This window comes from Thamnophis elegans, chromosome 8 (genome assembly GCF_009769535.1).
Source record: "Thamnophis elegans isolate rThaEle1 chromosome 8, rThaEle1.pri, whole genome shotgun sequence".
NCBI lineage: Eukaryota > Metazoa > Chordata > Lepidosauria > Squamata > Colubridae > Thamnophis > Thamnophis elegans.
In genome coordinates, this window is record NC_045548.1 from 9,565,406 (window position 1) to 9,587,457 (window position 22,052).

The 22,052-nt window shown below is 36.5% G+C and overlaps 1 protein-coding gene across 6 annotated transcripts in view; it reads left to right on the forward strand.

Moving 5' to 3' along the window:
• Positions 1–22,052, forward strand: part of ATXN1 (ataxin 1) — a 221,250-nt gene that overhangs the window by 62,721 nt on the left and 136,477 nt on the right. For 5 of the 6 annotated variants that reach the window (XM_032222727.1, XM_032222728.1, XM_032222726.1 and 2 more), the window contains one exon: positions 12,642–12,766. The exons of the other annotated variant lie outside the window; for it this stretch is intronic. The gene's annotated coding sequence lies outside the window, so the exon portion shown is untranslated. The remainder of the gene's footprint in view (positions 1–12,641; positions 12,767–22,052) is intronic. 6 annotated transcript variants of the gene reach the window in all.

Sequence of the window (22,052 nt, forward strand, 5' to 3'; positions counted from 1 at the left end):
TTGAAAACATGTAAAAATGCAAATAGAAAAATAGGAACCACCTTTGGTGGGAAGGTAACAGCGTTCCGTGCACCTTCAGCATTTAGCCATGCCAGCCACATGACCAAGGAGACGTCTTCGAACAGCACTGGCTCTTCAGCTTTGAAATGAAGATGAGCACTGCCCCCTAGTGTCGGGAACAACTAGCACATATGTGCGAGGAGAACCTTTACCTTTATCTTTTGAAATACTGAAGTAAGTAATACCTAAAAGGAATAATTGAAGTGAGAATACGGATCCTGTTAGTATGATGTTTAATTTTAAAAGTATTTCAATTGCTATGAGACATTTAGGAGAATTTATTGATATTCTCATATGGATTTTTAAAGTATTTTATTTTTATGTACTTACTGATTTATTGTTTTACCAGTAGAATGCAGTATGGCTTATATTTATTTTAAAAGTCACTGCGTAATTATTCTCATATAATGGATTCATTTCCATTCAAATAGGGCAACCTTTTTAAAGTGCTTTTGCATAGTAGTTGAGATTCCCAGAATTGATTACATGTCAAGGTTTTATAAGTCAACTTCAGTAATTACATACTATATGTAAATCTGTTTTATTTTTTCTCTGTCCTCTGATTTGATCACCCTATTTGGATCATCTCAAATTAGTGAGATAATAAAGAGCGTACAGACCCATGATCTCTTTGATCATAGGTAGTAGGATTTTAAACTATATATATTTTCATTTTATCTGACTTTTCAGTTTTAAAAAGAGTCATTTTCCAACAGAATACATTTGTCATAGCTTCCAACTTTAAAAAAGGAGTTATTTAAATTGGGACTCTTAAATTACTATCTGTAATTTAAAAAGAAAAAAAAAACCCTTTAGAGTAACTTTCATTTGAATGCAGTATCTTTTTTTTAAATAACTGTGCCTATGATCCCTCTGTTAATTCAGCACATTTTGAAAAACAATAGAAATGGTTTCTTGTGCAAGAATGTTTGGAGAAGATTGATTCTCCTCCTTTGGTTTATATTCACTAGAGATAGCTTTCATATATGTCTTAAATGTGGTGGTAAGGTGCACTTATTGATAGATTTACTCTTTTGTGCCATGTAGCATAATGCTTTGTGCATTGCTGCTTACATCATCAAAAGTTTATGAAACAGACACTAATAGGCCCTTCTGTGTCTAAGCAGTCTTGTGGGAAAGAAAAGATCCAGGAACCTACATTGTATTTGGAATCACATTGTATTCTTGGTGCCATTTCTATTTGCTCTAAGTTTTTTCCCTTCCGTGTTGGTTACGACTCCTAAGAATACCATGGATAGCTAATGAAACAAAAGAAATGGAATCAATAAACAAATCAATCAATCCAGAGTTCTCTCTCCAGGCTCAAATTATCCTACTTTGCACATTATTTGGGGGCATGGCAGGCCTGGGTCGCTGCCGGTTTTGCAAAGCAGTCCTGAATTCCACTACCGGTTTGGCCGAACTGGGCCAAACCGTTAGCAACCCACCTCTGGACCCAATGCTGGGAAAGGCAAAAAGAAAAATAAGATAGATAACCAACAGCAAAGTGGATGGACTCAGTTACGATAGTGGTGAATGCACCAATAGAAGACCTGAAAGATTAGGTGAGGGAGAGATTGTCATGGAGAAAATCTATGTGGTTGGTAACAGTAGACACTGGCTTGATGGCACACAATCATTTTTCTGTAGCGCACTTCTATTTAATTGGGGATACTTAGAATTATTACTAGTTCTATCCATGACATTATTCTAGAGAATTCAAGTTGTCATCTAAATGCTTCTCTCTGGATATCTAATTGCAATGCCAGCTAACTTGAAACGGCTGGAAAACATTTTTTTTTCGTAGTTAACCTCTGTTTCTAGTTTTGAAGATCAAGCAGATAAAAGTTCAGAGGGTTCATCTGTAATAACAAATATGAAGTTCCTATATTGATCTGAGAATTTTTCTTAAGTTTCAGTTTATTATTCTTGTTATTCTATGGTATCATATCAAAACCACAGAATCTGTAGCAGTTGTATTATTATTAACAAGTTATATTTTGATGCTACCTTTTTTTGGGGGGGGGTGTTATACTAAGGTTGTCTGGATTTTATTTTTAAGCATGCATTTCACAAAGTTGTGTCAAAATATTTTTCTTTGAAACACTGAAATAGCTATGTCTTCTTATTTGCAACTGCTTTGGAAAATGTTCCTGGTTGAGTTCACATAGGTATGCATGGATAGCCATTTTGCTCTGTGTTTTTCCTAGGGAAATAACTTGTCTCTGCATGCACACAAAGCTTATGGACCACTTATGAGCAGCCTTGAAAATGATGTGACTGCTTTGTTAAGGGAAAAAGTAAAGTGTACTTGGCCATTGTGAAACACTTTTTTTAAAGGATTTGTGCAGCCACGTGATTGACATAATTAAATTTATACCAAACTAACCTTTTACAGCTGGTTTTAATTTAATACTTGCAACCTTTAATAACTCAGAAGACCACAGGGATAGAATTGATCACTTAAGATATGCTTTTGAAAACTATTGAGATATATCCTATGGAAATTAACATTTATTTATGATTAGTGAAGAATTTTGTTATGGATTTATACAGTTTAAAAGTGGTGCTGAATAAATGTGGGTTCCTGCCTTTAGAAGAATAAAAATATAATTAAGCTCATAGCTATATTGTTTTATATATCCTGCTGAGACCGAAATCTGCAATAGTTCATTTAATTGCTATTTTATCTCTAATACTGTATGTAGGATGGCCAACCCTTATTTTGTGTCTATTTTTTGATTAATTCTTCACATACTTTGCAAGTGTTAACTTAAGATGAGGTATAGTGGTACTGTTTTTAAAATTGTGACACTTGAAAGGTTGTCATGAGATTAATCGGGTCTTCATCTTTAACGAACTTTTTAAAATCACATGAATGGTGCTTTTATTTCTAATAATTGAATTTGAAGGGGGAAGTACGATGGAACAATAAATATTTTGAAGAAGTGTCAACGTTATGCAAGCTAATAATACTTTATGCTTATTATTTTGACTCCAGAAATGTCTTCTCAGCAAAAGTTTTGAGAAGATTATAGGAGTTTCCCCACCTCCACAGGTTTCTGTTTAGGCGTAAGTGGTTTTGTGCTTATTGGAGAACCCTGGCCACATTAAATATGGTTTCTTTGAAGGTGGGGAAAGTCCCTGCTGTTTCAATTTCAGTCCTCGTGGCCACCTACAGAAAGGACCTTGTTGCTGTGGTGATAAATGATATTGAAGTAGCTTACAAGAGTTCTGCTTATTTGAGATGAAAGAGACCATATAGCATTATACCATTTGGTTAAAATACTATTTGGATGACAGTAATATGCATAGAATTTTGCCTTCCCCCCCCCCCACCTGGAGACCAAATTTAAGAGTTGAACTTGTTTCTTTTTCTTTTAGAAGAGATGGTTTAATCACAATAATAGGAAAGAGCGTATCACCTTTAGAATATCATTTTACAAGCTGTACTGTTAACATTTAAATGGAAACCCACAAAATTATCCAGAAATAGCAAGGTAGAGGAGAGAGCTTACTCTTCTTTTCCATTTCATTAGTAACATTTGTTAACCCACCATCAAATATTTACACTTACACACACACACACTCTTACTTAATCTCAGCAAGTGCTGTTCCACCAATATAGATTTCTGCAAGTAGCCAATGCATTCCTGAGTCTGATACTTCCAGAACTACCTTTGCAATGCACACTTTATCTTAATAATTTCAGGTAGTTGCTTATTATAAAAAGAAGCTTGTCTGTCTTTTTATGTTACTACTATTACTCAATGCCAGTAAGGCCACTTTAGGAATCATATTATTTAACTTTCTTCCAATACGAAAATTGTCCAATTTGTTTCAATCCCATATACCTCTTTTGGACCAGTTTTTAATCCATAAATGAATATGCTGCATCCCTTTATTCCTGCTGTTTTTGGAGATTTTGCTATGAGACTCGCATTACCTTTACTTTTTGAACAAAATAAACCCATCTTGTTATGTAAAAAGAAAAAGAAAAGACATAAACGAAAATACTGTTATTAGAACCAACAAAATTGCATAAACCCAAAACAAATTGAGCAATCATTTCTGATGTAAATCTGACTAAAAGCTGTGAAAAGCATGGGGTAGAGAGAAAGAGAAGGGAATTGAGTCTCATGATTCCTGGTCAGTCTTTTGAAATTTATTGTGGGAGAAGATAACATTTTACAAACATTTTATTTATATTATGCATAATTTTGCTGAGGAACCTAATCCCCTCCCTTCCATGCACACGAAATAATTGCCTTATGGGACTGAGAGATAATGGACCTATTGAGAGTCCACTGATCCCTAACTGAAGGCCAGACAGATAAGGCAACTGAACAATTGCTGAGGTTTCTAGCACCTTAACGATAAATAGGTTTCTTATTGCAAATTTCATGTATCACAGTTCAGTTAATCTGATGGAGTATAATCCTGCAAAACAGTATTTACATACAGGGTGGGGGGGGGGGCACACAGACAGAATTTTTTTTGTTAGAGTAGAGATTAGAAAAGACACCACAAGGAAAGAAGTGAAAGATAAAACAAACTCTGGTGATTAAAAAAAGAAAAGAGAGAGAGATTGGTCCTGTTTAGGAACGGATACTCTTAAACATGTGACAAGAAAAGATAAATACTTACCTCCTCCAGAGTTGCAAAGAGGAGCAGATGCCTTCACTGATTTATAGTTGTGCATTTTTTTTATATTCAAAAGTTTTATTTCTTTTAAAACAAACATTTCATCATTCCTCAATCAGTAAGACATCAAAGTACAATTTTTTGTATGTCAAAATAATTCTAGTTTACCACCAAATTCTTGTCTAGCCTAATGCATACCCCTCCCTCCCTCCACCCTCCCCCAAACCCTCCTCCTCCTTCCCACCCCGACTTCCCAGAACCTGTACGCGGTATGGATTTTTAACAAACACAGTCTAAAATCTGTTGAAATAAAGAAATTAATGACATTCTACATTGACCTTAGCTTCTTCTTGCTGACCTAACTTTAAACAATTTAAATCATTTCTGATCTTAAGCATAGGCTAACTGGAATTTCTTGGTCCCGTATTTATTTTGTATATAGTCAATCCATTTTTTCCAGTGTCGTTTATATCTCTCACTTGAGTGATCTTTAAGATAGGCCAATATTTTAGCCATCTCGGCTAAATTTGTAACTTTCAATGTCCATTCTTGAGTTGTAGGCAAGTCTTCCTTCTTCCAGTATTGCGCCACCAACATTGATTTAGATGTCACTTGTTCAACTTCAGTATCCCAGGTGCTCATGTGGCTACTTTTTAAAATAGTTTGAATAATGCTATTTTGCATTAATGAGGTATTTCATTGAGTCAAGCAATATAAAATAATAATAATACATGCAAGCATATCTTGCGTGGTATGTTGGTGTCTAATCCTTCCTTCCAAAGCCCATTTCTACTTAATTGGGAATACTTAGAACTATTACTAGTTTCAAGTTTCTATTCATGACATTCTTCTAGAGAATTCAAGTTGTCATGTAAATGCTTCTCTTTGGATATTTAGTTGCAGTGCCAGCTAACTTGAAATGGCTGGAAAACTTTCATAAAGAAAATGTGCCTTGTGGTCAGTTTCAGCACCGCAAAACATGAGATTCACACTCGTTACCTTTATTTTTGTATTTCATACCTTTCAGCATCAATATTCTTAGAATTGCTTATCTTACATAAGAAAGGAATAATGAAATTAAAAAGTAACAAACAGAACCTAGAAGCAGTCAATTTATCATAACTTAATATTGCAACTGCCAGAGAGTTTCTCTCTGAAAAAAAATAAAGCAGCACAGCAGATAGTAAAGATTTGCCATCTCATTGTACTGATCTTCTGGCAGCTGGACTGGCATGTCTTGTTAGGGAAAACGGCAGGACCATCTGTTTGGAGACAATGGCTTTATCTGCTTATTTAGTAACCCATATCAGTTATAGCAGCTTTTAAAGGAACAATGAAACATTAAGAGTGCTTCCGTACCATGCTAACTCGCTCTGGTTGATTAAATAGAAAAAGCACTTTGCTATCTTTTTCCTAATTAACCCTGCTTTCAAAATACAGTTCATACTAACTGAAAACGGCACCCAAACTGAGTTTAGATGACATGTATATCTTTTAAAAAGCCTCAGATCATGATGGAAAAGTTATAATGGGATGGGGGGGGGGGGGAAATGGTGGTGCATGGACAGGATTAGCTACTCACCTAGAATGCCTTAGCATCTAATTTGAAGTGAATTAAGCCCATTTTCCTTTTTTTTAAACAACCTCATTGTTTTTGTTTTGTATGATACCGTATTAGACTGTACATTTAAAAATAGCTTCCTTCTGGATATTGTTAGTTTGAAAGGTGATTTGGGAAGATTTGAAAGTAAAGGGTGCGGATCATAATGAGAAGAGCCTTCAGGATGCAAAAGTCTTGTAGAAGAAATGCTTTGAAATCTCTATTAGTATTGAAAACCACAGCACCGTTGATGAGCCTGTTTTAAATTTTTATTTTGTACAGTTGCATGTTTCTAATAATGTGGATGTTTGGGAAAATTTGTATACCACTTTGAATTATCGATTAGGATGTTCTTCAGGTTACAGTAATCTGATTTGGTATGATGAATATAGCTTTCTATTGAAAATATGGTCTTTTCAATTCTCCTTTCCACCCATCAAAGCTGGTAATCTGAATTTAAATAACCTTCCTTGTGGTTGTAATAAAATTCATGCAAAGATACCCAGTGCTGAGTTCTCCTTTTCTAGCTTGGCTTTGGATTCTGCAGTAGCTGGATTTACCAAATTACTGCTGTAGAATATGAATGTACTTAATTCTAGCAAAAGAAAAAGGTTTATATTTTCATATTTTTACTTAACACTAAAGTAAGATAAACTGTGAAGAAAAGAAAATAATCGAGAAGATGTATTTGCACTTCACTTTTATTTCATTAGAATACCATAGCTAGTTTGAAAATAGCTAATGTCACAAAAAAAATTCCTGTGATATTGTGTAAGTATAATTTATTATGAATTGAGCCACAATTCTACTATTAATAGTATTAATACCGTGTTACTAACATTTGAATGTGTGTACATGTGTAATTAAATAGTAATTATTATAAATTGAAAGATGATGACATCAACTGGCTATGGAGTCCCAGTGGTTGTCAGCACACTTGGGTGTCATACCAAAAAAATCTTGGATGGCACTTGCAAAATCTGTGCATTGACAAAATTTCCATCTGTCAATTACAAAAGGCCGCACTGCTTGGATCTGGACATATACTATGCCAATACATTACGCCATCCCAAGTTCTTGGGAAGAACTTGATGTGAATGAAGGCCAACACCAGCTAAAGAACTGGCAGCTGTGCTTTCATGTTGTTGCATATGTAATAACAATAAAAGAAAATGCTAAAATATAAACACAAGCAGCTGTTGTTATAAATAATTATTATTTAGAAACTATTGGTATGGTTATTGACTCTTGGTTTGTTCTCCTGATGTATTGGAAAACACTGTTTTTATTTTAACTGAGCAAGCCTTGAGCCTTTCCTCAGTTGTAAGGAATAGATGTTTTAATGTTCAGTAGTTAAAACAATAAACCAAGTTCATAATAAGAGAATCCTGGGAACTGTTTTCTTGTAGATTTCATAAGTTGTTTAGATTAAACCGATAGTTTTAAATCGTGGTTTTCTCTACGGTTTCCTCACTTTGGACATAGTGGGGAATGATGTTTTATTTAAATTGGGAGCAAAGGAGTTTTGTTTACACCACAAAACTAAGAGAAGGACAAAAAATGATAGCATGTAAACGATCCTGTGAGTTCATTCATGTGATGAGAACTCATGGCCTCTTGTTAAATCTGATCTGGATCTTTGTTTTTGAAAATGCAAGATCAACCCTCATAAACAAGTAGCATTTTCTTCTTAAATGGATTTGAAAATCCGAGAAAACATGACATCTACATGGATTTTAAAAAAGGGAAGGTTGAGTAGCTCTTCTTTTAGGGAACTATTTCTAAGTATTTCCTCTCCTCCTCCTTTTCTTTTCTTTTTTTCCTTGCTAACTTTGCCTCCAAAGAGGCTAAGGACAAAGATACGTTTTGCTGACCCAACTATAGCTGAACAAATTTGTATAGGAGAAGGCAATTCTGCAAATGAATTGTGTCTCCAAAGCAAAATTGCAGTGATTGATATAAACAGTAATTAAAGGAAAGAAGAAACTGAACATTTAAAGGCCTTCCTAAAAGAAAATCAGCTTGTATTCTCCTTTGATTATCTATTGACCCACATTTCAGAGAGGCTTCTTCTTATGGAGGTAGGGAAGAAAGTCAATGGGGCCTGTGGATGCAGCTGACCCTGCTGGCATTGGATAGCTGGAGATTTAAAAAATTGGCAAAGTTCTTCATTAGAAGCTTTTGAGTCAAGGGATAATGCATTTATAGATTGCAAACTGGTGAAATAAAAAAAAAAAACAAGGTATGAATAGGAAAATTTCTCAATGGAGGGAAGTAAGACCCTAAAAAATCTGTGTTAGGGTTGTTCTTTTTAATTTGTTCATATGTATTCTTGACCTCAGGGGAAATGTCATTTTTTTAATCCTGGGTGACTAGTCAACCAAATGTGAGGCTGTTTAAATTGAGGCAGAAAAATACTGAATTTTAAACAGATATACTACATATATAAAAACAATGGAATTATCTGAGCTGTCGGTAATGGTGGAAAATATTATTTTTGTGGGGCTATGGCGGATAATTTAGTAAAGATGAAGAGCCGAGGTGGCGCAGTGGTTAGAGTGCAGTACTGCAGGCTACTTCACCTGACTCTAGCTGCAGTTCGGCAGTTCAAAACTCACTGGGTCAAGGTTGACTCAGCCTTCCATCCTTCCGAGGTGGGTAAAATGAGGACCCAGATTGTTGGGGTCGATATGCTGACTCTGTAAACGGCTTAGAGAGGGCTGTAAAAGCGCTATGAAGTGATATATAAGTCTAAGTGCTATTGCTACTTTGAATGCCAGGGCTCATTTGGAGAGAAATTGGCTGCTAATGCAAACTCTATTGTAAGTTCATATTTGGAATTCTGTAAATCAGCCACTCACCATTTTTGAGAAACATTATAAGACCAGAAAATGGAAAAAAAGGAAAAACAAGAATGATCAGAGTAAGTTTTACTTAACAACTTTTTGTTCAATAAACATTTGAAGTTACTGAACACTGAACAAATAGTGCTTATCAGTTTCTAAAGTTATGGCCACAACATCACCCATGCAGTCACATAATCAAAATTCAGGCATTTGGCAGCCTGTCTGAACTTAAGAGGCATTTCAACTCATCCCTGCCTATCTCCTCCCCATCTTTGCCTTGTTGACCATCCTGCAGAGTGGCAATTCTCAGTGATGGGACTGAGTAGTGGAGGCTGAAGTAGAAGCCTGAGGGATTTCAGTATCAGGCAGCTGCCACCATCCCTAGGCCTCTATTCTAGCCCTGGTGCCACAGCTGAGGAGTGCTGCCTTAAGTCCCATGCTGGGGTCAACCATCCCAGCACCACAGTGCAAAACCCCAGCAACCCCTCCACCAACTTGCACTTGAAGACCTTGCTATGCCCAGCTGACCTTCCCCTGTCTTCGTCTGCTGCTGAGGCATGCTCTCCCTAGTCCAGAAGTAGCTGCTGGCTGGACGAGGCGTTCTTCCAGATGCCGCTTGAAGCCCTCTCCAAATGTTGCAGTGTTGCAATCCTCAAAAAGCATTATGGTAAGGTGTTCTGACCCCCCTCCTCCATCCAGTAACGAAAGCCGAGACAAGCTTAACTAGAATGTACTTTAATAGCAAAAAACCAAAACCTCAGTGGCTGAAAGCCAAGCATAACAAACAGATAAGGACCTTGGCAGCAACCCAGACAAACCTTGGCAGCAATCCAGCCTGCCAAGCTAGTTACAAAAGTTATCTTTAGTCAATGCGTTGACTTCTGCAAGACGGGCGTATGCAAAAGCAGGCGTTCTCCTGCCACCCGCTGTAGAGGGCACTTTTTAGAGGCTTTTTTACACAGTTAAGCACTAAGCAGAGTCATCCACTGTGACTCTGGCAGCAACTAGCTCAGCCTTTTTCCTTTTAATTTTTTTTTCTTTTCATGATGACAGTGGTGAGGCTCTGCCTCCCCTGCCTGCACGTCCCCGTCAAAATGCAGGATTCAGATTAGACTTGGCCTGATCGAGAATACTGTTCTTATATTCTTATGTTGCCATACTATAGTATTGTTAACTGAGACTCACTACAGTGAGTCCTCGACTTATGACTGTTTAATGACGCGTTAAGGTTACAGTGGCCTCAGAACAAGTGACTCACTCTATGCTCAAAATTACAACCGTTTTGGTACTCCATTGATTGCAGTTCAGGGAACTTGGCAATTGATTGGCATTTAGGATGGCTGCAGCCCCTTGCAGTCATGTGATTGCGATTTGTGACCTTCCCAGCTGGCTTCCAGCAAGCAAAGACAATTAAGGAAGCCGGGTTCACTTAATGACCACCTGATTCATTTAATGACTTTGGTAAAAATGGTCATAAAATCAGGGTGAAGTTGAAAGATGATTCACTTAGTGATCAAAATTCTAGTCCCAATTGTGGTTGTAAGTTGAGGACTACTTGTATCCAAATCCAATTTTGCTGGGTCATTTGCAAACTGGAGCAATTAAAAATAACACATGGATTTTTTTTAAAAAAAATGGTATAATTCAACAATATTTCTGTTCCATCCAGCATAATAAATTCCAAAAAAGAGCGTAACAGCATTTGAATTCTCCAGAACTTTCTTCATAGGACGGGATATAAAAAGCAGAGGATCCAATATAACAAAAATTTTTAAAGCTGGATACTTCCTAATCTGTTTTCTTTATCATTGTAACTGCTTTGTTTTCTTTCCCTTCATTTTTTTTTCTATCAAGAGAAACCAACTAATCTGGAGCCAGATAGTAAAAGTGATAAGTTTTACTGTGATAAGTCACAGTTTTAGTAGCTAGGTTTGGCTATATAATTATAGTGTTCAAGGCAATTTTTACTGCACTATATTGCCCTTAATTTGAATAGATGAAGGCTTTCTCTTTCCTTACAAAATTACTACAATAGCTCACCTTTTACAGCTACCTCGAAAAATCCAGTATCAATCATTAATAAATTAGGTGTTTTGAAACTGATTAACAATCTGCAGTATGAAATACTCAATAGGGAAATTATGCAACTTTGCGTATGTAATATTTTCTGAATAAAATCTTAAAACTCATAAAAGTGATATTTCCTTTGATTGATAATTATGTGAAAATTATGTCCGTGCAGGGAAAAAAAAAACAGATTGACTAGATGAGTCAAATTATAGTTGCAGATTGAGGAAAATGAATTCATGCCATAACATAACAAGGTAGTGAAAAGGTTAAAAAAGGTGTGATTTTACAGTGTTTGCTTATTATTTTTGGCATGCTAAAGAAAGTGGCAGTACAACAACATTACCAGATTACTATCTGGAGATTGAAACCTAGATTCATATTAAGGTGGAATTATTCATATGGCTTTCCAGAAGGTATTTAATGTAACAAAAAGATGACAATAACCTTTATATCTTTAGATTTGGCTATGGAGATATTGTAACAAATTTGATTTACCTAGCTGTCAAGTCATCCTTTTTATTAATTGTCAATCACAACAATTGTTTGTCCTGATTTCTCTTTGTTTATCTCTGCGTTAATACTCTATTTGATCAGTAGCAGAGCCTAAATTGATAATCAAGTAAGGATAACAGGCAAACTGTAACTATTACTGTAACACGCTCTACATGGGGCTGCCCTTGAAGAGTGTTCGAAGACTTCAGCTAGTCTAGAACGCAGCCGCGCGAGCGATCGTGGGTGCACCCAGGTACACCCACGTTACACCTATCCTCCACGAGCTGCACTGGCTACCCATTAGTCTCCGGACTCGCTTCAAGGTGCTAGTCGTTACTTATAAAGCCCTACATGGCATCGGACCTGGGTACCTGAGAGACCGCCTCCTGCCAATTACCTCCCATAGACCGATCAGATCGCACAGACTAGGCCTCCTCCGGATCCCATCTGCCAGCCAATGTCGGCTGGCGACTCCCCAGGGGAGAGCCTTCTCTGTTGCAGCTCCAGCCCTCTGGAACAAGCTCCCCGTGGAGATCCGGACCCTTACTACTCTCCCGGCCTTCCGCAAAGCCACGAAGATCTGACTGTTCATGCAGGCTGGGGGGCTGTTGAAATAGCCAGCCCCTCGGGAACTATGAATGTTGTGTATTTTAAATTGTTGTTTGTCTATTTGTTTATTTACCCCCTTCCTTTGTTATTGTTATTAAGACCAATAAAACTAAACTAAACTAAACAAACAGTATTAATTCCACAATATTTTGTTTCTTACAGAGGTAATAAAAACCTCAAAAATATCCACTTACTGATGATTTTGGTTCCCAAACCAGCTTGCTAAAGCAATCTAAAACAGACGGGTCAGGGATTTCCCCACTAATCACTTGAAGTTGATATTTCCCCTCTAAATATTTCCTGTTTATTTTTAATTGTAGCATCCTGGAGCACAATGAAAGAGTTTTAATGCACAGACTTCAGAAAAAATTGCTGCAGCAAGTAGTACAGGGGACACAAAAGGAAGATATTACTGGGGCACTTAGGAACACTCCTGGCATTTGAAGTAAGTAACGGGAATGTATTTTTATGTAAGGAAAATAATTGTATATAATTTGTATTGGGCGACCAGACTTGCATTGCTATTTCTGTGCAGTGCACAGAGAGAGAGAGAGAGATTGCTAAAGGGTGAAAGCAGACACAACGATATATCCATGTATGCTTAACAACATCGCTGAAAGAGGGACATGTATCAGAAGATTTGTTTGTAACATCAAAAGTGATGCATAAGCCTTGAGGCTATCTGCTTCTTTGCTCATAGCTTATTCCTACTCCTGATAGTTTTCTTTCCCTGGCATGTTTGTTTCTTTTGGCATGGGAGATCAAGATTTACCAGAAGACCACTCCCTAGAGATTGGGTTGATAGATGTTGGGAGAAGGACCTGTTATTTTTTGCTGCAAAAACCAAGTCGTATTCTTGATCTGTGAAATTGGATTTAATTTAAAGTCCTGAAATAGGCTGCCATTGGAACTTCATGTATTCCCACACAGATTGTATCAGAAAAGAACAATAAATTTTTGTATAATTACTTAAGAGATTGAGACTTTTCAAATACGGTGGAACTACAACTCCTCAGCATCCTTTACCAATGAATATTCTGGCTAAGACTGCTGAAGACGCAAGTTGAACCACATCTAGAGACTAACTGGTTTTCAATCGTGACAGTAATTTACAATAATTATATAAAAGATCTTACTGCAGATTGGGTTGGAACTGAGTCATAGTAGAGAAGCAGAGTTGTAATAGTAAATAATTGTGCACAAGACTTAATTAGATCCCTAGCACTGTATTATCCCCTCCTCTGCATTTCCCTAAAAAAACCCTTGGTGACTCCATACCTTTTGAAAAAGCACAGACTTTACACTTTCATCAGATTTCCTCAAAGAAATTAAGCAGTGGATTTAGATGTTAAGACTTCTGTCAAATAGTTAAGGTATAGTGCAATTATGATTGTGTATCAACTTAGCTCTAAACGGCTGATGATTTTATTATATGGAGGTTTCCTCTCCTTTTGCACACATGTTTCAACATTAAAGATTTGCAGGACATGCCACTCTGAAGATCCTCTGATATGTGGACCAGTTTCTCCTACTTTCATCCAGGTTTCACACCAGACAATATACTTCCACAACTGCATTTGGCCTCTGTTCTCTGAGCATTTAGGAAAATTGAGAAAGCTTTAGATCTTGTTAGCCACCATTTCAGTAGAAAGATAAATTATAAATTTAAAAAATAATTTCCCCCTTTACCCTTGAGTTTAATGGGAATGGATTGGGGTCATCAGGACTGATTAAGTGTATTTCTTCAGTTGGAGGTTTACTTAAGTCTGCTTTTGCATATACTCCTAATTTTAGTGCTGATAAAGTTTCGATATATCAGGACAGGACTATGTGATCCGGTGCTTGAAGAATTTTGCGTTACAGTTCCTAGTATTCTGAATTAGTGGTCAGGAGTTTGGGTAGGTGGGGTGTTTAGTGATTGAAAGCAAATCTCAAATATGTAATTATGTTCAAATTTTCAGTGTTCTAGTAGAATAGAATCTCCCTCCCCAATTAAAAACTGTAACAAAACATGAACCAACTGTTTATAAGATACACAAAGTCAATATGAATAGCAATGCATATATCAGGAAAAGGTCAGGGATTTCAAGGGAAGACAATGGATTTAAATTATATATTCTGCTGCATTTATCACAATGTTAATTTTTTAAATTCAGGGTTCACATTCATAGTTTGGGTAATATTCATATTAGATATTTTAAATGACACTTCAGAAAGCAAAAATAAATTCCCTTCCTGCACTATGGCTCTGAATGATCGAATAGCATGTTTAGCAGTTTATGACTCAGATTACATTGTGCTATTTTTGTGTGTTTAAAAAAAAACATCAATGTACTATGAATTGTAGTGAAGAGTTTCACCTTTTTCATTCCATTCATTCTCCAACCTTTTTAATGATCTCTGAAACTCTCACTTAGCAATGCTCTAGGAGGAAATGACTGTAACACAATTTAATCTCAATAAGACGACAGTAAATTGAAAAAGAGAAAAACAGGCATTCCTTATTGGAAACTTGTTACTTTGTAAATGGATAGAAAAATACCACTGCAAATAATTTCATCCTAATTAGCATTTTTTAAAACATTTTTTTCATTTAGAAAAGCAAGTAGTCATAGAAAACAGTAGGTTTTTAAATTTTAACTCAACATAGAATTTACTCCCCCCCCCCCCAATTCTTAGCAAAATCTTTTCTATTGTAGCATTTTTCTTCTAAAGAAAATTATATACCTTGCCATAGATGCATAATGGCCGTTTTATGTCATTGACTAAAATCCCTGTGCATGGAGATATGGGTGTCTACGAAAGAACAGTCTGTGACAGTTGCTTTTCTCATTCATGTATGAACTAAAATTTCCAAACTCTTCAACTAATGATTTTCAGATGTGCTACAACTTTATCTCCAGCTTCTGATCATAGAATGATTGTCTGAATGGAATTGAATTCATTAAAGCAGTTCTTACTCTTGGACAATCCAAACCACAAAATAAAATGTGGGGTATTGTTATTCCCGCTTGTGAGAAATAAAACTATTCCCACTCTTCAGTTTTTTAAGCAGAGCATGAAGCCATAGATAATGTGCAATATGTACTTCTAAGAAGTAACTTGTTTTTTTTTAAGCCATTTATTTTCACTTGGCAATAATGATTTGTCTTCAGAAATCTAAGTTTTTTAATAAGGTAGGACCAAGATGAGAAATTACTATTTTGGGTCTTATTTAAAAAAATAGTTTTAGACCATTAAACATTGATTTTAAAAAGTATAAATCCACAAGAGTTGAAGCTACCTAAGAGAATGCATTCTATCTGCAAAACAGGCATTTTATTATATTTTATGCATTATTATTCTGTTTGCTGGTGAGTGGAAAGCTAAAAGCATATGGCAATCTCCCATAGAGGTATCCTGTTATAGTGATGATAGTTAAGGGGAATGGAGAAGGTATATGATAGCTACTAGTTTGGGTTTGTTGAAGAGCCGAGGTGGCGCAGTGGTTAAATGCAGCACTGCAGGCTACTTCAGCTGACTGCAGTTCTGCAGTTCGGCTGTTCAAATCTCACCGGCTCAGGGTTGACTCAGCCTTCCATCCTTCCGAGGTGGGTAAAATGAGGACCCGGATTGTTGTTGGCGGCAATATGCTGACTCTGTAAACCGCTCAGAGAGGGCTGAAAGCCCTATGAAGCGGTATGTAAGTCTAACTGCTATTGCTATTGCTAACAATATAACCTGCTACACACCAATGCTTGGTCAGAATGTTCCCTTTTATACCCCTTTTGCAGTATGTTCCTGTTCTGAAATGTTCCCTTTCCAGCTAGCAGAATTCAGACATCTCCCATATACAACTTCTTAGGCCAGGGATGGCAAACCATGGTCCTTTTACGATCTGTGAGCTTCAATTCCCAGAATTCCTGAGACAGCCATGCTGGCTCAGGAATTCTGGGAGGTGAAGTTCACAGATTGTAAAAGGACCATGGTTCCCTACTCTGTGTTAGGCAAATAGCACATTTCATATTCTTCCTGTGAAAGAGATGCTGCCTGCCATGTAGAGGAAATGATTCACCTCATATTTGTTCTCTTCAGGACCTAAATTGCTTAAGGCAAGGCAGAAGTTGCCAGGTTGGAAAAATAGTCCTCCCAAACAGTCTTCCACACAATTCCAGAAGTATGTGGGCAAGTACAGAGAAATTAAAAAGCAAAAAGCATTGTCTGTTAAAAAATACTTTCTGTAGAAAAAGGTAACAAGTTCAATGGACAACTTCCGTTAAGATTTTTATTTCTCCGCATTGTGTTTGCGCTACGTTTATTTATTGTTAATCTTTGTATAAATTAGGAGAGGGCTGAAAGCCCTATGAAGCGGTATATAAGTCTAACTGCTATTGCTATTGCTATATGCCAATAGAAAAACCCTGTGTGGTTGGGAACATATTTGATACTGGTCTACCAGTTGATGACATCAGTATTGCCCATTGAGAAATAACAGGAGTGTACTTCTGGTATACATATTTCTTAGAAGCCAGAACTACCCAGCTGAATAAATTTAGTACTCAGATTTACCAGATGTAAATTCTTTCCTATGGTGGGAGTAAGGAACCCTATTAAACTTATGGAGGGAAAAAAAAAACACCACTCAATTTGCTTTTCTTCTATGCAATGATTACTTTAGACGTTTCCTGTGAAGGAGCTGACAGTGCAGGCATGATCTTTGCAATTAATGAGTTATAGCTGTTTGTACACCAATAATCTTGAACTTTTCATTTAGGATCAAGCCCACTAGCCTTTTTTTAATTTATTTTTTTTATAAATTTTTATTTTAAACACATAAACACATCAACAAAAACAAATACATGACTTAAAACAACATAGGAACAAGTAGTTCCATCGTATATCATACAGCAGTTCCGTATCGGTTTCTTTGCAGTGTTTTCCCTTCTATACATTTCCATCTTGCATTCATGGTCCCCTTAATCGTTATCCATTTTTATGTACAAATCTATATTTATTTATACTTAGCTATTTATAACCAAATATTGTTTACCTATATTGTGCTTTATATTCTTACTGTCATTTATTCTCTTACATACAATTATAGGTATACATTCACATAGTTATTCTTTTTCTTTGCCATTCTTATACTATTGTTATTCCATTTAAAAGGTTATAAGGTACAGTTTGGAGCCATATTTTTGATACTATATTGTATTTTATAATTGTAAACTTGGTATCTAAAGGGAAAACCAAAATGAGTTCATTTCTACAATTTGAACCGATAGATTTGCAAATCAGTATTAGATATGGTTGACGGCTTCCCTTTTTCATTCTCATACATGGGTTTCTTCTAACTTTTTTCTTCTTTTGTGATTCCTTCCACAACTTTGTCTATATTCAGAGGCTATGTTTGTGCATAACTATGTTCAGATTGGATTCTGTTGGTTTCTGTGTGCTATATTTGGTTTAATTTAATGATTGAGTTAATGATACTTGGCATAATTAAATATGTAAGTACTTGAGTGTCATACTGATCAACTGTCAAAAGATCATTCCGTGAGCTAAAATTACTCAGGACTATTTTATTCTAATTCAATTTTATCCACTAAAATGACTACAAGAACTATTTACCATATTTTTTAATATGATATTTTTAATACCATATATTTTGTGCTTTCATTGTTTTTCATAACAAACAACAACTAACACATTAGCCATCATGTACAAGAATGACTTTCTGTAGCATATAAATATACAAGAGAAAATATGTATTTCAGTTTCAGTAAAGAAATCGTTATCTTGACAAACATTGAGTCTCTTTTTTTTGGTACTGGAATATGTTGGAAATATTTCAGATAATGTTATGAACTCTATTCTACTTGAATCAGAGGTCTCTGCAATTTCTAACATATAAAAGTCACGGTGGATGGGAAGGGGGGCACTAATATCTGGCAAATTGATTTAAGTTTCTTCTGTATTGTGTTTTTGGGCAGAGGGGAAGGCCTAACAGTTTAACATAGTTTTGTGTCTCAATTTCATGTTTTGTAAGGGCTGATGCAAGACTGCAGTGTATCTGCAGAGACACAGAAAGCTGGCTAAGGATGCAGGCAAGCAAAAGAAATTCTTAGAAATCCGATGCACTTTTATTTGCTGTATAAACAGACGGGTTTCAGAGCCCTGTCTTTCATATTGGAAAGACTCTTTTCTGACCCATGAAGATAATTGAATGTTAGTTGATCACTACCTGGATTTTTTTTTTATTTGAAAGCACATTTTTGTCCATAAAATGCTTTCTAGTTTTAAGTTTGTTTCCCTTACTTTTGTCTGTCTGTCTGTACCTAAATATCAATAAAATCTCATTTCCATTGAGGCCTCCCTCCCTCCCTCCCTCCCTCCCTCTCTCTCTCTCTCTCTCTCTCTCTAAATAAGGTAGTCTTCAAATGAAATCTATATATTGTGTCTGCTTTGTTGTATTGTATAGGACTATTTTTTTTAAGTAACGTTTTTTGTTTTGGCGACAGAAAATTCATTTTTTCTAACCTTTCTAAAATGCAAAAACACCAGAATGCTTTTGGGCTGGTGTACAGTAAAGGGAAAATCTGTGCTGACAAGAAATAACATAGAGAACAGCAAGAACTATTTTTAGACTGTCAATATACAGTATGTGTTTTTTAATGTCTTGCTTATGTGTGTGCATATGTGCTCTTGACAAAGAGATTCTTAGAGAATGTGTTGATTGCAATATTTCGGTATAATTCCCTAAAGTGGAATGTGAAAAAAATTATAACCTTTTAAAAATTAATAAGTGTATGAAGATTGATTTTAATTTTGTAAATAGTCACAGTGCCTATATCTATGATTCCCATATCATGTAATTTTTCTAAAACATTCAGTTTTGTTTTAAGAGAACATTGAATTTCTTTTCATTTAATATCAAGAGTTTGCATCTTGCTTCACAGTAAGCAGTTTGGTTCTCGAAGGATTTTATGAGGGAAATACAAATTAAGTATTATTTGCATTTACACAGGTCTATCTATATCTGTGCATACATAATTTTTTTGCAAGCTGTTTTCTTGTATGTGCATCTTCTATCTATATACTGATTTTCTGGGGTGAAAATGTGGAGATTTCCAAGCACATAGCATAGGGGTTTTCTTTACACTTGTTTGTGTGATCTTCAAAAGGGAGTTGTAGAAAAAATAGGATTGGGTTGTGTTATGTGGTTGGAATAATATGAATATAGCATTGTGGTAAATTGCTCTAGTGACATAATCTTCACATTCACAGCCATTTGGAAGCTTTTAAAATTCTGAGTGTAAAAATTAACTCCTAAATAGAGGAAATAGGGAGTCCTTAGGCATTTCTTTAGTGGGGCATGGCACACCTTGTTTATCCTTAGTAGTATGCTGAGAATCTAGAAATGAGATTGCATTTAATATAAATGAGCTGTAGAAACCTGTTAATGGGAGACCAAGGTTAGTGTAGTGGTTAAAGTAAAAACCAGGAGACTGTGAATTCTAGTCCTACAAGATGAACTCTCAAATCACTAATAATATGTAAGAGTGCTTTATTTCCAAGGATGCAAGTGAAGTATATTATGGTGGTATTTAGCTTCTGCATTGCAAAATAGGTCATAGTAATTGCTGGTAGTGAGAAATAACCAGGGCTGGGTTTCAACCGGATCGCACCGGTCCCTGCGATCCGGTTGGTCGCCGAACCCGGAAGTAAGTAACTTCCGGGAACGGCGAAGCCCCCCCCCCCGCGCCCGCACGCGCCCGCACACCCGCGCCCGCTCCTTACCCGTTTTTTTCGAATTTCGCGCTTTCCACGCATGCGCAGAACGCCTGCGCGATCCTCCAGGAGCAGCTGGAGCATCGCGCAGATGCTAGTACGCATGCGTGCGTGCATGCGTGCACGCGCATGCTGCGTGCATGCGTGAGGACGCCGCCGGCCTCGTTCCAACCGATCCGGTTGGAACGGGGCGAGAAACCCACCCCTGGAAATAACTATCCAGTAAGACTTTTGTGATCTGTTTACATGACAATAAAGGAATTAGCATAGAAGTATTTATTTTACTGTTGATAATACTTTATTATATTTCCTTGGCCACAGAAATTTTATGCATTTATGCAGATATGTAAATATTATTGGAACATGTCATCTAGATGAGCTGCAATTTTACTTAATATTCAGCCTACATGGAAATGTAACTTGAATTAAAATTTATCTATTTGCTTATTTAGAGAAGCTGTAGTGGTTGATGCAAATGTCCAAATATCAAGTATTTATCAAGAATTTCTTCAAACTGTAGACATTGTTGGTTGTTTTTTAAAAAGTGTAATAATAGGAGAAGACACTGTATTTCTTACATTATAATATTATAGAATTAATTATCAGTTATTTTTTTAACAAATAAATTACTAATAGATGGATATTGTCTCTTAATAAAGTTCTGAATCATTTTTTCTGTCTGACAGGTACAAGGCCAAGGTCTTGAAAAAGAAGGTACTAATTACATTGGAGTTTTGTATTCTATAATGATTATGATGGCTATTATTTCAGATAGCTGGCTGATATCTAAGCTAGATAGGCAAGCACAAATGAATTCTAGAGCAATAAACTAGGGAATTAAAAAAAATTATGGGAAATACTTTTCTGCTAGCCCTGAGAACTAACCTAGAATAAGGGTAGACATACCCAGTTGTACTGACCCCCGTCGTTCCACACCAACACACACTCCGAGCCAAAGATAAGTTACGGCATTTAATTAACAGACAGACAGGTCCTTGGCAGCAAACCGGCACAGACAAGCTTGGGCAGCAATAAACACAGATAAGGCTTGGCAGCAATCCAGCCTGCCAAGCTCATAACAAAGTTCTCTGACATTAATGCCTGCGTTGACTTCGGCAAGAAGGGCATGTGCACAAGTAGTCTTTTTATAGTCTGGAGAGGAGCCTAATGACCACCAGCTGAGTGCAATTACCTCCTGTAACTGCACACCTGTTCCTGACGCCTATTAGCTCTTCAGTGCCGTGCATCCAGGAACAACTCACTACTGGCGTCTGGCTCACTCTCCCTTGTCTCCTCCCCACTGGTCCAAGGCTCAGGTGCCTCCTCTCTGCACCCTGCTCGGAATCGGAACCCTGTCCTCCACATCCTCCAGAGCCGACTCATTGGGCCCCTCGCTGTCGGAGTCTGGTGGCAGCTCCAACGGCTCCTGCTGGGCCACAACACCCAGTGTATTATATAAACTTGCAAATGTAATGTAGACAAGCCCATCATATAGAAATTATGAATAATGTTCACATATTTTACAGCATTGCCAAAGTAAATCAATCTTCACAATGTTGTCTCAAGATCTTCTGTAACTGACAGTATGCACCTTTAAAAAAAGCCCTGCAGACAGGTATGTTTGGAAACAAAATATTGCTAAACCTTTTCCATAGTTGTTTGTCAAGCTCTGTTTCCTTTTCTTACATTTATAATACAATAAATACCTAAAGGGTTACATAAGACTTTTGATTTATTTACTATTTCGGATGAGTCATGATAAGCATTTGCAGTATAAAAATAAAAACATGAATGCAGGTCTAGGAAAGATAAGAATGCATTTTTAATTAACTTCATTTAAAATGGGTTGAATGAGCTGAACCCCAGAGGCAGGAAAATATTAGAAAAAGAGGGCTCATGTCTCCAAAAGGAAACTATTTCCTACCCCGCTACTAGAAATAAAGATGTAAAGAACAGAACAA